The 16,518-nt window shown below is 36.9% G+C and overlaps 1 protein-coding gene across 6 annotated transcripts in view; it reads left to right on the forward strand.

Annotated features, from left to right (window-relative positions):
* Window positions 1–867: 867 nt before the first annotated feature.
* mef2cb (myocyte enhancer factor 2cb) overlaps window positions 868–16,518 on the forward strand; it is a 62,986-nt gene continuing 47,335 nt past the window's right edge. For 2 of the 6 annotated variants that reach the window (XM_060882936.1, XM_060882935.1), the window contains exon 1: window positions 12,714–13,117. The gene's annotated coding sequence lies outside the window, so the exon portion shown is untranslated. Of the gene's footprint in view, window positions 1,064–10,466; window positions 10,582–12,708; window positions 13,118–16,518 lie in introns of those variants that run through there. The other 4 variants (XM_060882934.1, XM_060882938.1, XM_060882937.1 and 1 more) reach the window with 4 other exon arrangements.

The raw sequence follows: 16,518 nt of genomic DNA on the forward strand, positions 1-16,518 counted from the left end.
CTGTCGCCACTGTTATTACAGTAACTGTGCATTTTCATGGCTTTTTGTCCTGCAATTCACAGCAATTACATCCCCATTACACTCACGTAACATTAGCCACCTATAACAACAATGATTCCGTCATACTAAAACAAAACCACCAATGGGCTGAAATCCCTTGGACACTGTAAATACTATTACAGGGTCGATACAAATAGGATGGGTCCGAAGAGAATGGGATTTCCCGGACCCACTGGGAATTCTTGTTTGATGCGGGAAAGGCGAATTCCGTGCGGTTCTTCTATTTCGGGGAAAGCTGGACTTTAATGAATATATCCTTCGGAAAGTGTGCATGAACCAGTGATAGGAAACAGTGCTAAAGCATACATTTTCAAGGGTAAATAAATGACAACTGATCAATGTGACATTGGATAGTTGTGGTTGGAGGGTTGGCATACCTTAAACGTACAAAAATAACTAGCTGTACGGTAACATATTGTAATTTAATTGGAATAATGTGGTCTATCATGAATGTTATTGAATGTTGAGGATGAAGCAGATACATAACCTAGTTAGTGGATTTCACAGAATGTGGATTTGTTTCTTTCTGGCATGCTTTCAGTTGAAATGGGGTAGGGGTGAACAGTAATCCTGGGCACGAATTCCAGTAGTGACAAAGGTCTGGGTGATACTGATACCTTTAAAGTACTAAATATACTTTCTGGCCTGGAGTGGCATGAACAGGTGGAGAATGGGCATTGCCAAGTGCTTGTGTCTCTATACCCCAAATCTTACAGGTCGCTTTTTTTGGCACAGGGTGTTTTTTTTTTTTTGTGCGCTGGAGGGTGGGGGCTTGGTCTTCATGTCAAAGTGTGTGTATGACACCCTGTTCAGAGGCGAAAAAGAATCAGGGGAGACAACCCAATTCGGGTGGTTACCATTCAAAGCCAGCTGGTCTGGCTTAATTAATGCAGGACATTTTTTTGGTGTAAAATATTGTGTAGTCTAGTGAATGTTTGATTAACCTGGCCCACAGCAGGAACTGGAGGGTGTGACTTCCTGGAAACGCACAAAAACGACACGGGTGAGTTTTTTCCCCCCCACTTTCCCCTTAAGAGTTAAGAAATTGTGCCCATGGAAAATTTGAGGAAATGTTCAGCATGCAATTACTGCTATTTCGTCATTTAAATAATATTCCTGTTTGGGATTGTGTTGCTTTGACTTTAAAATCTAAGAAAAAATAGGTGCTTGAGATTTTTCTAAAAATGCTGAATTATACATGATATTATTCAGACTAATAATGAGATGCTATGTCATCAAGTATTGGGGTATTTTATTTACAACTTTTAGTATATTAATCTAGTGTGGATTGGACGTATTCTGATGAGAAATGTCATACCACAGTCATAAAATGTCCACTAAACAAGAGAGATGAACTAAGTGAAATCAAAAAGTCTTGAAAATCTGTGATAGCAGCCTTACTGAGTAGGGCAGAATTTGTAATATCATATGTTAGAGAAAGTTCTCTGATACGAAGCACAAACTATCACAGAAAAAATATGTTACTGTACGCTGAGTGTCAGGGTTTCAGATTGAGTCAGAAGGTATTTTGGAAATAAAAAATATCAATTTAAAAATAAGTTTGTGTTAGGTACACATATCTAAAGCGCAATATTGTTTATGGCATTGAACATTCTGTACCCTATAATACTATGTGTTGTGAAGAAAGCTGTTTCAGTAAAAGTTGAGGAGTGCTAAAAGAGTGACCTAATATGGTACTGTGAACGTGTATGAATAATTTCATTTCATGTGAACATGTGAAATGAATAACAAGTCTTCATACCAAAAAATAGGAAGAAATGAAGTGAAAGTAAATAAACTCAATAAAAATGTGACAGCAATAAGTTATGATATAAATCAACTGAAAACAAACATTAATATCAACCCACACTCCACCCTGATGAACATGCCCAAGATTTATTTACATTCACGGAATTATATTTCTGATGCAGCATTTTTGGAAGAAGTGCCTCTGACAAAATCTCTGTCATCTAATCCCTCTCTTCCTGGGTGTTCAGGCAGTGCCGTGTCGCTTCCCCTAGGAGACTGAGGCAAGGCAACTATGACCCAGTTTACAAAAGCTCCCCTGCTCCTCATTTGAAAACTCCCCCTTCTCCGTCACACAAATCTTTGATCAGAACGGCGGCTGGGGAAGAACGCTGTTGTTTTCTTACAGCGAAAAGGGTGCAATCTTTGCCGTCGATCCTCTCTTGGCCCTTTGAGGCACTATCTGACGCCTCAATGGTAGCTGTGTAGAAATACTGTTTGTGTTCGTGTGTGTTCTTACCTTTTTCAGAGCTCTTTGGGCTTATATGAAAATTTTCTAGGACTGAAAATGATCTTGGTTTCTTTCTAGAATGATGGTAGGTCTAGTATATAACTGCTTTTTATACAAGCAGGTGACCAAGACAGTAGCACTGGAGCAATTTCAAACTTTGAAATAAAAGCTGTCACGTTTGAATAAATACATCCATTAATCACGAAACCCTGTTGTTGAAACAGAGAGGAACCCCCACGTCTATTTATATTAATTCTAGTCGGCATGTGGCTTTTGCAGTAGTGACCATGTTGCCTTTTGCAGATCCAGATGCCATCTTCTTAAGTTACACGGCCCATATTATAGTCTGTCAAGTAAGTATTTCATATTTAACACAAATGTCTAATTAACTATGACATATTAAAACACATGGAAAGAGTCACGGGGATGAACTGGAAAGAAAAAGAAATCTCTTTACTCCACTGTAATTCTTTTATCTCCCTGTGTGTTCATTTATTCTTACATTCAAAACTAATGGTGGGTCAAGGTGGATTCGGAGGCTATCCCAAGAACACTGGGGGGTGAGGTGGGAATACATTCTGGATATGACACCAGTCCGTCTTCTTTCTTTCTTTCTTTCTTTCTTTCTTTCTTTCTTTCTTTCTTTCTTTCTTTCTTTCTTTCTTTCTTTCTTTCTTTCCCACCACACAGTTACAAAACATAGCACATTACCACTTTTTGATCTCAGTCTTATCTCTCTTGCCTGCCTATTGTCTGACCCTGTTTGAATAAGCATGAGCCTAGGGTGATTCTGATGCCACAAAGTGCTTTACACGGCACCTGGTTTCGTAAACCTGCCCTACACGAGAGCTTGTCTGACTGCTGTGTCATGCCGAGTTCCAATCCATCTATGTTCACCATGGGAGAACCTCTGTATCGCCTGTGTGGGAGGAGAGTTGAGTTTTCCTAGCAGCAAATGGTCCCAGATGGCTTTAGATTCTTATCGTTAATCAAGGGTGAGTGGATCTCACCGCAAACACAACTCCAGTTTATTTGAACAGCATATTATTGGCCCTGGCAAGGTTTAATAAGGAAATCCAAAGAAAATCTTTACAACTGAATTAAAAAGTACCTGAGTCGTTAGAACAAATACACAAACTGTCATCGTAAAGAGTCTGTTAGCTGCCATGCTCATTGTGAGTACGCCTATTAAAGGATAGTTCAAACACTGTTAAAAGTGTGTTACATACTTTATGGGGTTGTGTTAGAATATACAGTGCCATAAGACTGCCTGTAGTGCATATGTTCTAGTCTCAGGGATCATAAAGCAATAAGGCCACAGTACCATGGCCAAGCAGGACATAGGGCTCAAGGTGAGGGGAGCTACATGAGACTGATTCTTGACTGTAGTCTGAATTATTCAGCAGAGGGGGGAGAGTTTTCTTTACCACCTGAAGGGTGTTGGGAGCAGCTGGGTTAAAGCAGCACAATAGCTCCTTATATACTGTATTTCACTGCTGTGCTTCTGTGGCCAGCCAAAGAAAGGGAGAAAAAGAAACATAGAAAAAGCAGAATAAGAGGCAGACAGACAGAGAGTGAAAAGACCTGAAGGGAGGGGGAAGACTCAAATATGAAAAAGTAAAATAGAAGCAAAAGCAAATAGAAAGAGGGTGTTACACATGTTTAAATGTATTATAGCTATCATTCAAATGTCAGACAACAATAAATGGCAAATGATTAAAATCCTCAAAGCAGCTTGTATGATTTATTCGAAACAGTCCATTTGCCTTACTGCGGTTTAATTTTATAGCACGCATACCATATATATACTGTCTGCTCCAGTAAGTAATGTATGGCCAGTTTAGTCTATTTGCCAGGACATGTAGGTTTTTCCACTGCATGTCCATAATACACAACATCTGTCAGGCCGCTGCACAGGCTCAGGAAACACCGGTTGGCACCAGGAGTCTAGAGACAGAAAAATGTGGCATGTTGGCATCATTTTTAGTGGCACCATTATGAAAAAAAAAGTACTACTGAAACAATATAACAATTGTGCAGATTTCATTTAGCTGACTTTCCAACCATTCAAAAAAAGTAAAAATCATTAGAAAAGTTTTTCTTTTTTTTCTTCCCCTTTCTCATGTGAAGCAATCGAAAGACAAGGGGAACTTTGAGCCTCAGGCTAAAATATACAAAGAAACCACCATACTACACTAAAAATAAGGGGAGGAACTCAGGAGTTATAGAAACTTTCCTTAGGAGCATTTGTATGTCTGGCAGGGTTGGATTTTTGAGAGTGTGATGCTTAAGGTCAAATACGGTAAAGCAATATTACTGTTAGCAAGACTTTTTATATTTACTGGAATGGCCAAAATGGATTAAAGTTCCGTATTAACTCATTTCAATAGACTGCAGAGTAAAAAGCTCAGTACTTTTTGGCCCAGCCAATATAGTTGCATTTAAAATTCATGTTTGCTTGTTTTCATCTTTTCCAATGGAAATAATGCTAGAAACTAAGGGTTTTAAGAGTACTGCCTACATGACAGTTCCTTTTCTCTCATACTATCAGTACCTTCTCTCTTTCATATCACATATTAGGCGTGTTTTAAGGGATAGAAAGGCTAATGAGCCATCATTAAATACGAACTATAATATTACGAAATATCCAAATAATTCAGATAAATAGCTGTGAATGGAACAGCCGCAGGACCTAAGGCAGTTTTGGGATAAAATGGAAACACTGTCTAACTAAGAGAACTTCAGACATATTTGCTTGATGAACCCAGACTTTCAGTCTCCATAAACACTGGAGTCCTCATGACCTCCTTTTGCACTTCAGAGATAAGCTGGAAATAGACACACACTAACGTACCATCTGGACCAAAGTTAAGGTAACCTCAAAGTATATACTAATATTATAGTTAAACCTAATATTCATTCAGCATGTACATTCAACATGTTCAATATAATACACTACTAGAGTGACAATCAAATACACAAATTGTTCATTAGGTATTCATTCATTGTTCATTAAGTATATTTGAGCAGGTTATATGAATGTTTTAAATATAATATTCGAGTTGGATGTCTTTGAGGGTTTCCATATGTGTATATTAGTCGTGTGACAACAGCAGCAGCAAATCATTGGCATCGTGCTGGCAGAACTCAAAGGACAGAATTGTCATGAGGCTCGTCCGTGTTTTGCCAAGTGAAGGACAAGTACTGATTTAAAGAGAGGTAGCCTGAATGAGCTGCCAAGACAGTAATCGCAATGAGATTTTATTCGATTAATGAATACACCACTCTGTTGCTGTTTATCAATAGAGTCAAAATCGAATGTCATTGCCACCAACCGCTGTTGGTTACAATGGCTGGCAATAATGGAAAATTGGGAAAACAGAAGTGATACAATTAAAAAAATAAAAAATACAGCTTATGTCATTCATTCATCCAAATCTGATCCACTTTAACCCGCTCAGGCTTGGATACAGAATCAGAAATGTTTAAATGATTAAATGATTATAATTTCCTAATCCCAAATAAGTTGTAAATACTCCCATATCCATTCTTGTTTGAAATCATGGTTGGATTTCATTGTTCACCTACAGGATGTACTGTATTTATCAAAAAGCCCTTATATATACATTTCCAAGCTTTCAATATAATTAGGTCTGTATTATATGAGTTTATCTGAATACAATCCTTCAGATTATTAAAAACATCTGAAAAGCTATGCTATGGAAGGAATTAGTCGTGGTGATGCATTTCCCTTTTTAATGTTATTGTTAATGTTAATTTTAATGTTTAGAAAGCCTTTGTTTCTAACCTGTTACAGCTATAAACATTGATGCCCTTACCAGTGTCTAATCAAGACAATAAAACAAAGTAAATGCAGCTTGTCATGTTACTGGGATGAACAAAGTCCTCTGTCAGAAAACAGAAAAACAAAAGCGTAATCTCTCAGGGTTAAAGTGCTGACACTGGAGACTCCTTCAACTCCTTCAAAACTCCAATGTTAAGGACCATTTCTATACAGAAAACTTTTATCCACTTTAATCCGTTTGTGGAGTTTATGGAGAGCCTGTTATACAAGTTGTTATTACATATAAACGATAACATTAATTTTAATATACAATTATATTAACAACCACATTCATTTAAACTTGTGATCTTGCCTATGGTCATACTGTCATTTTAATGCAAGTCATGCTCCATATTTTTCCAGTCACCTACAATTCCAGTTCCTATGAATTTGCCTCCGATGATGATGATGTATTCTGACCTGGCCATGGATTTGAAATATTAAACTTGGAAAGGGCTGAATAAAGAGACTTCATCCAGCTGCTTCTGGCTGCAGCATGTTACAAATTGGGTTTCAAAGCCAATTACACAAAACGTATACTCCCATAAAACATAAAGGTTTTGGTATGCGATTTCGTAAATGCAACTATAGTACCTGATTATAATCCAGAACGATTGCAGTTATTCTTCATTTTGGTGACGACTCATTTTTGTATTCAGGGCTCTGTTTATGAAATTTGACCCGGAAACACAATCCCTAAACTCTTTTGCCGTTCTAGAAAATTTACTGTCAGTCTGAGCTGTCGCTATATTTTTTTTGCTTTCGGTACTAACGAATCAAGAAGTCAGGTTACTGCACAACAGGAGGTAACGCTATGATCTTCATAACAAAAAAATTTGACTAAAACATCTAAAAATTAATACATTTGTATATACATATGTATGCATCTGTATATTAATTTGATAAAAGTATCTTGTATTCAGATTTAATGTACTTGAGGCTTATATTATATAGTTTAAGCCATTCCCTTGTAAGTTGTTAAATTGATAGACAGCATTAGTTGTTAAAGCTCTAGACTGCCCCTGTTGGCTGAGGAGTGTATTAAGCTCTCTTTCAAACATCTATAACTTCTGTAGCAACTCCCATTAGACAAAAACTACAAAATAACACCATGTATAGATAGTGGGCTTAAAACAATTCTAAAATTTCTGAAGTATTTTCATCATTGGGTCTTGCTGTATAGTGGAAGGGTCTTGGGGTGAGTGGGACAAAGCGCAGGTGTACTGACAAGGGAGATAAAGCCTTCACCATTGTTCAGTTAACTAGAACACCGCAAGACTTTTTTTCCAGTCCTGAAACGAGAGCGACGACCTGAACAAAGACGTAGTCGGTGGTGCAGTGCTTATGCTTCATCTATAATGAATGAAAAGGGTAGTATCGGTGTGCTGTTTGAACAACAGTACATGCACATTACCAAAAATGAGTCAACCACTGAGACCTCAGACTCACAGTGACATGGGTAGCACAAAAAAGTATAACTCTTTAACAGAACGATAATACAAGAGCAGCCCTGGTGGTACTGTTGCTGAGATACCTAAGAATTGCCGTAATGTCCAAAATTTGACAAAAATAAATAGACATTTTAAATAAAACTAAGCGGTAAGCTAACTTCTTGCTTGACTTGCCTGACTTGCCTGTTTTGGTTAATATAATCGTTATTATATTTAAAACTGAAGAATACAACAGTCAGTTGTCTGTGGACATTTAAAGGCTGTGTATTTTTTTTTTGGCTTGTGTAATTATTAAATAATTAATAGTGTAATTATTGTTAACTATTTATGCAGTGTTGAGTTAATTAATTTATTGCATAAGCTCTAACAGATTTAATTATTTATTTAAGTGCATAGATGGAAGTGCAACTTGTGCTCATCTCAGAGTTCTTATGAATTGTTATTCATGTTAATTATGAATTTTTCTGTATCAGGAAAAAAATGTACAGTATCTATACTTCAGAGAAATTGCAGCTTAATCAATCGATGTATGTAACAATCTTAAGTTATTTAGTTCTTAGGACAAATCAGTGATTGTTATGCTGTGGCATGTATGGTTTAAGTCTACCTGTACCTTAAAAAGAAGATAAACTTCTGCAAATGAATACAGAATTATTCAAACTGTTCTCCTTTATCCTGTGAAGAAAGATTTCTATCCTGATGGGAGTGGTCTCTTCCAGGATGACTCCATCCCATCCACACATCACTGGTATCAGGTATCACTGAACGGGTTCGAAGTATTAAAATGATGTAAATCCTATATCCTTCATAGTCACCAGCTCCAAACCTAATTGAACACCTATGTCAGATTTTCAACTGAAAACACCAAATCAGCAAAACACCAGTTGAGGGAATATCTTTGGGAAGAATAGTATTCATTCCTCCATTAGAGTTTCAGAGACCTGTACAATCTGTGCCAAGTCCTGACACCTTAATAAGACACCGGAAGACGTTTTTTTCCTTTAATCTGTCACCAGTCTGCTGATGATAGATGAACAAGTGGGAAGAGGGAAAAGCAGAGAGAGAGAGCGAGAGAGAGCGAGAGAGAGAGAGAGAGAGAGAGAGAGAGAGAGAGAGAGAGAGAGAGAGAGAGAGAGAGATGTGTGATCTGCCTGTTCTTTCCCCAGTGCTGTACTGCTCAGTGTGAAGACACTGATTTGAGCGCTTGACAACATTATCAGCTTTGACAGCCAGATTGCTTTTCACTTGAGCAGATTATACACATGCACAAACACACAATACAAACACACGCTCGATGATTTCTGTTTGCCAAGAGAAATGCACTGATGTTTATCATGTTCTAAGGAAATAGGAGCCTTGTTCTTCTTTCTTCCTCTAACAAAACCCATTTAGACATGTGATGTTAATAGCATACCCATTATGTATGACGACTGGTCAGCTGAAGAGCAGCACAACGAGACATCTCCAGTGGTTCACAGAGGCTAGACTTGCTAGATCTTAACAAAATAACTAAAGCTATAATGATGATATTTTAATCACAATTTGAATGAATCAATCAATGAATCAATCAATCAATCAATCAATCAATCAATCAGGGAATCAATGTATCAGTGAATAAATAACAGTGGTGTTTTAAAAAGGATCATTCCAATAACATTTGCTCATTTTTGGTTACTGGAAAACTGACTAAAATCTCACATGATGTTAAACAAATGCATCTGTGTGTAGTGTAAATATCTATCAAGATGCATATATAAGTATTAATAGCATATGAGACATAGCTATGTGGTGCGCAATTCATAAGCATATTTCAGTCTATCAACTGAGCCAATTTCAATATTTAACCAGATCATTTACTCTGATACTACAAATAGTCTAAACATACAGGCATACATGACACAACTGGCTATTGTTTGCCTTGTTTTTATTTTTATAGTGAAATTTAGATCAGGGCTCTTAAATTGTTAGTTCACTAATTTACCAAATACTACAGATGCAGGGAATCTGATAAATAGGTATAACAGACAAAAGTCCATAGATTTAACTATAATAAAACCTTACATGTTTTATTTACAGGTACATGCGTATTTTGGATCCCCAATGTACAAGCACCAGAAGCTTGACAGGGACAGTGAACTTTAGGCATTTTTCAGCTATATTACAGACTTGTTCCTACGAGAAAGATGCATACTAAAGATACACTCCTCAGCGACAGAGTCATACTCTGAAAGTTTCAGCTTAATATCTTTTTTTTTGGGTAATATTATGACAGCTTGAAATTTCAAATGGAAGAAGAAAGAGCGGGACTCATAGGAATTAAAGCTCTGATGTAGGATCAGTAACAGATGGTTCATACAACGAAATATCTAAGGATGTTAAATCTGTTCCTGTAAGGATTTTAACTATGCAGATTCCCAGGCTTCGTTATAAAAAACTAGTTGTTTGCTAGATAGTGTTGTTTGGGTGAGAAAGGTAGCAAAATTTTTATCTCTCAAGTGTACAAGACAGCATATGTAAACAGAAGTATGTCCATAACACCTGAAAAAGCCTGTTGGAATTGAAAGCCAATCAAATCTGCGCATTGCAAAGACAGTTATTCTCTGATTGACTCCCTCTAGGACCTTCACACCTAATACATATGCACAAGACAGTTTTGATTTTGTATTTATTTTTTTGGTGTTGTTGATTCGTGTTGGTGTTGTTTTTTTTAACACCCCACACCGCCACCCCAACGCCCAAACCCCGGCATGATATGATGAGCAACCTGAGTAGTACACCTTGGTCCTAAAACAAAAACATGTCACAGGCCTAAATGAATCTGCTTTTTTCTTCCTTTTCTTTTTATCTCCACCAGATGCCAACCAAAATAAGCGCAAGCGCACACTGAAATCCAAAAGGCGTTTTTAGAGCGACTGCACGCGTGACGATCTGGAGGAGTGAGTGATTGAGCTGAAGGAACTGCGAATGTGGTGGGTGAGACATAAAGTTTCCTAACTTGCAGAAAAGACAACTAATAACTGCTTTACATCACTACCTGTGCTTTACAACCCATGATACTGACAGAAATTTCATTAGCATTAACACTTTAGGTGTGCATTATAAGTCTGGCAGAAATGATGGACGGATTGTGTGTTAAAGCAGGTCTATAGCTGCTGTAACCACAGCATATTGATTTGAAAACCTTCAGAACAAGAGGAAATGCTTCTCAAGCTCACATTTAGTTGGGACCCAGAGGTGGGATCCCATGTAAACTGACACCAGCAGGTCTTGTTGCAGTCTGTCATACAGATTACCTGCTTTGATTAATTTATTAACCTGTTTTATGTTTTACTTCTGACTCTAGCGTCTGTCACTAAACTACACTAGAAACACAGACCTGTCATGCAGAAGCTGTATGTAGTAATGCAATATGTATGTGAAGAAATATAGAAACAGACGTCAGTGTTTTCGGGATCTCATGAGGAACTGAAAGAACTCCTATAATGGTTTTTTTTCTCTCATCAAACCTCTCAGAATTACTATACAATCTTAGTGTAACCATGTCTGAGCACAGTGGTCATGTATGAATTATTCCAGTCTGTTACTTAGCCTAGGCATGATTTGTCTTTGGCATGTTATTCCAGTGAATGTTTTTGAATCACAGCATGCTTGTTCATGTTTAGCATCTGTGTCAGCTGTAATCAAAAGAGATAAAGGAAACCTGTTGAAAGATGAGCTGGGGGATGGAGGTACAAACAGAGACCTGGAAACAATCAATAAAAAGCTTTCAGTGCATCTAGAAAACTGAGGTAACAACATAATACTAATAAAAATAAATAAATAAATAAATAAATAAATAAACAAACAATTAAAAATAAATAAATAAATAAATAAATAATGTTGAAATTTAAATAATAAATTATAATTTATTATTAATTAATTATAAAATAATACTATTGCATGTACCATATGCGTGTCTGCCTTTTTGTCCTGTACTGAATTAAAATGCACCCAATGGTTTATTGTACAAATTAGATCCGGCCATTATGTGGTTAATTTATTAGAAAAATAAACGATAATGTGACAAATGTAAACATATACTCAAAGTTATAACCAAGTGCTTTAAATAGATATTAAATGTACACTCCTAAATAGGAGCCCAGTTGCAAGACACAGTTTACCTGTTGAACACACAACTAGAGCTGAGTTGACTGTATAAGTGTTCATTAAAACATTTCTAGGTATCTTAGATATTTTACACACACACACACACACACACACACACACACACACACACACACACAAAGAGAGAGACAAAAACACAGACAGACACAGTTATTTGTTTTTATTATTTTATTTATTTTCTCACACTCTTATAAGTAATACCATTCTGCACATTTCCATGCTTTTGATGTGGTGCCATTAAATGTCCTGTTTTTATACTTTTAGTGTGTAATTTAATTACATCTTTAATCAGAATTAGAATCAGCTTTACAGGCCAATGTCAGTGTATAGTGATCCTACATTGCACACTTTCACACTTCCACATACAAAAACTACAATACATTGGTGCACATACACAAGACATGGAGTAACTAAAAAATAATAATAATTAAAAAAAAAAAAACACCTAATAATTGACCACATGACAATTTACGGTGCAAACATTACACTATCTTAACGACCACTCAGAGAGAACACAGTGCAAACATAAGACATGCTTAAAAAATCACTCACACAGAACAGATCACTTTGACGTGAACTGATTTCTTCGTGATACACTCTGGTACCTTTATTTGTGAGAGTGCACATTCAATGGCCCTGCACTTAGTGTGTATAAAACTTCTTCAGGCCCGTGCACGAGAACAACGGCCCTGTTTAATCCCAAACGAGTGAAAAAGGCTTCACGCTCTTCACCAGGTATGAAATAGAGATAGAGATAATAATGCGTTATTACCCGTGGGGTGGGTTTTATACATATATATATATATATATATATATATATATATATATATATATATATATATATATATATATATATATATATTATTTTTTTTTTGCCTTCATTAAAGCACGGGAGTGATGTGAGCCCGCCCCCACTTCATGAGTAAACCCGATTAGTTGTCGTGGCGCGGAGAGGGCGAGGGAGAGGCACGCGCCGCTGACTGAGGGGGAGAGAAGTGCACGAGCGGAGCAGAGCTGAACATCCTTCAGCTGCAGCCTCTTACCGGTAGACGCGAACGGCGCGAGAGACACATCAGCTTCACGCGACACTCACGTTTTACTAAAAAAAAGAGACACTCTTTGCCCGCGTGGCGTATCGTTTTGTTTCTCTTCTTTGTTTTTCGTTTTTTTTTTGTTTGTTTTTTCTTGTTTGAGTTTCTTCCCCAATCCGTGGTGGATTTAATAAAAGCTAAAAGCGAAGGTCCCGAGTCCACCCCGGCTTCCCTATAGACGCCTTTCCGCGTTCTGTCACTCCGGCGGGAAGGACGGACGCTCCACCGGCAACATTTCTTACAGAATGAAGTAAGTAACGTCGCACGACAGTCACAATGTTTGCGTCCCTACATGTTACATGACCGGCACTTTGTTTGTGTCTCGTAGCTGTAACGTTTTTTTTTTTAGTATTGACTTATTCCAAGACTCTGCGCGTGCCACTTCCAAGTTAAAGTTTAAGGCTCTCGTGAGGTGACCGTTATTTTTCAGCTGTCCTCGCGCGACACTAAATTAGCCACTTTAGCTCGTACCAGAAGGTTATTTTACTACACGATATATACAAATGTTATTGTTTTAAAAGACCCAAATTCGGTTGACCTTGTACTTCTGACAGGTAGGCTGTAATTCCACAAACGCCTTGTAACATGTAGAGTAACAGGGAATATTATTTGGAAGCCTCGGTTTTAATGTGGTACAAATGTAGAACAGCGCCATTATTGACCTTATTATTAAGAATCTAACGGTGGAAGATGAACCGGGTCACACAGCGGTATGTTACTGCTCTGCTCACATCTTCTCCCTCTTAACTTAATATAGCTTAACCCCTATAACTATTGTTTCTTATGTCTAAAATGTATTTCTTTCATGACTAGTTGAAAATCCCAGAAAGTCCTTTTGCCTCATATTATTGCATTTATTTTGACCCAAAGTCCTGGAACATGTGTATATTATAGTTTATTATTACTGTGGATCTTATAGTGGAGGAAATGTGTCATAATAATGTCATCAGACTTTAAATGTAAAGTTTTACCAAGTTATTTTAAATGCTTGTCTAAGGGCACAAATATTGCCATTTAAATCACTATCACAAATATTATCAGTTCACATAATATAGAGTTTTTATTTTATTTTATTTTTTATTTTATTTTTTATATATTGGAACTTATTATTATTATTATTATTTTTATTATTATTATTATTATTAAAAAGCTAATCATATTGATATTTGGTATTTGAAAAAATAAAAATAAATAAATAAACCACCAGGCAAAAACTGTTAGTTAACGTAAGGCTGATTAAGCACTTATTTATTTCTACCCCATGACTATGACAGTATTTATAAATAGAAAAAAAAAAACATTAGTAATGCTCAGTACATTATCATTCGCATATCTAAAAATCATGGATCAAAATCGAATATATAAAAACACAGAGTTGATCTGCTAATTTTATTTTGCTTAAAATTCTTTTCTTGAAAATCTGTTGATAAAATGTGTTATTGCTCATAATAATATTTCAGTGCGTCTGAGTTTGATTTTTCTCGTTGCCTTTTACATCTTTAATTAAACGGGTAACCTCAAAATATGAGTTCTGATGTAGTATGATCATGAGTGTACTTTAGAGCTTTCAAATGTCGCATCTGTATTGAAACTTTGGGCAACAAGGTTTGGGCGCAAGATTACAGTGTGTTGTACATTCTACAGTCTGTCATTTTGAAGGTATTTTATATATATAAAATCATCTCTTCAAAAGGAGTTTTAGCGTGTACTGTAAACTGTGTGTTTACTAGACAAAAGTGACTTCAGACACATGGTGTGAAGTTGTTTCCTCTCATACTAAATGCAATCAATGAGGCTTTGCTTTGTGTGTGTGTGCGTGCACATGCCTCACCTGTTGTTCTCTTGGGATTTAGTGTTTGGCTAATCTGCCTAGCAGGAAGGTGAACACACTCACATGTTAACATGAAGATATACAGAAAGCTCTCTCTTTCCCTCTCTCTCTCTGTATTTTTTTCTCTCTCTCTTTCACACACAGACACACACGCACGCACACACACACATACACACACACACATATGCACACACAGGTCCTTCTCAGACCTGTCGTCTCCGGGAAATCACTAGGGATTTTGCCAGTGTCGATTCACAAAACCAACAGTGACAACATGGCCTTACAGTTTCCCCAAAGAGCGGGATTAGCTCCACACGTGTCACCAGGATTGGCTAGAGGACCTAAACCGATTGTCAGGGGCATGGAGCACACAGTGTATATCAGAATTACAATACTGTAACACCTGCTGTGAATTCTGCTGCTCAGATTTTGCTGAAGCTCCATTTCAAATGCTTAATATTTTTTTAAACTATTGTAATTGTGCTTGGATATATAATTAGTGAGAGGAAATCATAGAGGCATTCCTGTTAAACTTTAAACGTTCACTTACCATCATCAGAATTAAAGTAGTTAATCGCCCACATTATCATGCTTTCGAGTTTAGCTTAGGAAAAGTCCATAAATGTTTGTCAAGGGCATAAAGAGTTTACAAAAATGTTTCCATTTGCAATTTCAGATTGGCAAGATTTAGCAGTAATTAGTAATTAGAAGCAATTGCATTTTTTTGCCCAGAGGTAAGGAAATCAGTGTGTCTTGCAGTTTTGTGACTGCTTATTTATCTTTTGAACAAAGGGGAGCCTTCTTATAAAGTTCTTCATGGTGGCATGTGTGAGTAAATGCGTTTGTTAAATGCGAATGATTTTCACTGTCGATTGAGCAAAATTAATATCAAGTGCCTTGCCCGTCACTCTATGATCTTTGCCTTCGAAGTTAGCAAATGTTTATTTTTAATGCTTAAGCTAGGAGACAAGCACATAAGTTTCCAGCGTAAACAGGTGATTAAGCCACGCTAAGGAAAAAGTTAACTTTTTATTATTATAGTTTGTTTACAGGGACTGATATTGAGATTTGTCTAGCTTTACTGGTATTATTATTTATTTATTTATTTATTTTACTATTTTTATTTTTCCTTCTGTCTAATTATTTTAATTTACACACAAAGTAAAGAAGCCGGATTCAGACCTGTAATTTTGCACTCGAATGGGCACAATGCATCAGCGTTAGTGAAATGTACCCAATCCTAAAAGTACCTAATCCTGTCCTGGTGACTTTCGTCTCTGGATTTGCCTCTATATAGTAATTACGAGTGATGCCTGACAATGTTCTTTCAGTATAACAGGGAAGAGAGTATATGGGTTTTGTTTGGAAGGGGTGTTTGTGAGATCACAGAGGAATGAAACTGCCTTTGATGTCTGCTTACATTGTAAAACATATTTCAGAATATTTCTGCATAACGTTGAGCTGAACAATGCTCGTTTGCAAAGCTCTGCCATGTGTTATGGGCTCATTCTTATGCTATACACCGTTGCTGTGTGTGTGTTGGGTGGAGTCCTGTGAGGTGCATGCGGGGAGGTGGGGGTGTGCAGGAGTTTGGTACATTTTTGTCTGTTTTTGTACACACAGACAGATAAGAGCTCTGAAAGACGGCAGAGCCGACTTGAAAGAGGCTGTGTGATAGGGAAGGTGATGTGTGTATTGATGTGTGTGAATGTGTATGTGGTTATGAAGACAGCACGATTCCAGTCTTATCATCCATATGACTCTGAATCTCATGCAGTAACAGTATGGTAGACGTTTCATTCTAAATAGCACTGTAAAGT

This window comes from Tachysurus vachellii, chromosome 12 (genome assembly GCF_030014155.1).
Source record: "Tachysurus vachellii isolate PV-2020 chromosome 12, HZAU_Pvac_v1, whole genome shotgun sequence".
Lineage (NCBI taxonomy): Eukaryota > Metazoa > Chordata > Actinopteri > Siluriformes > Bagridae > Tachysurus > Tachysurus vachellii.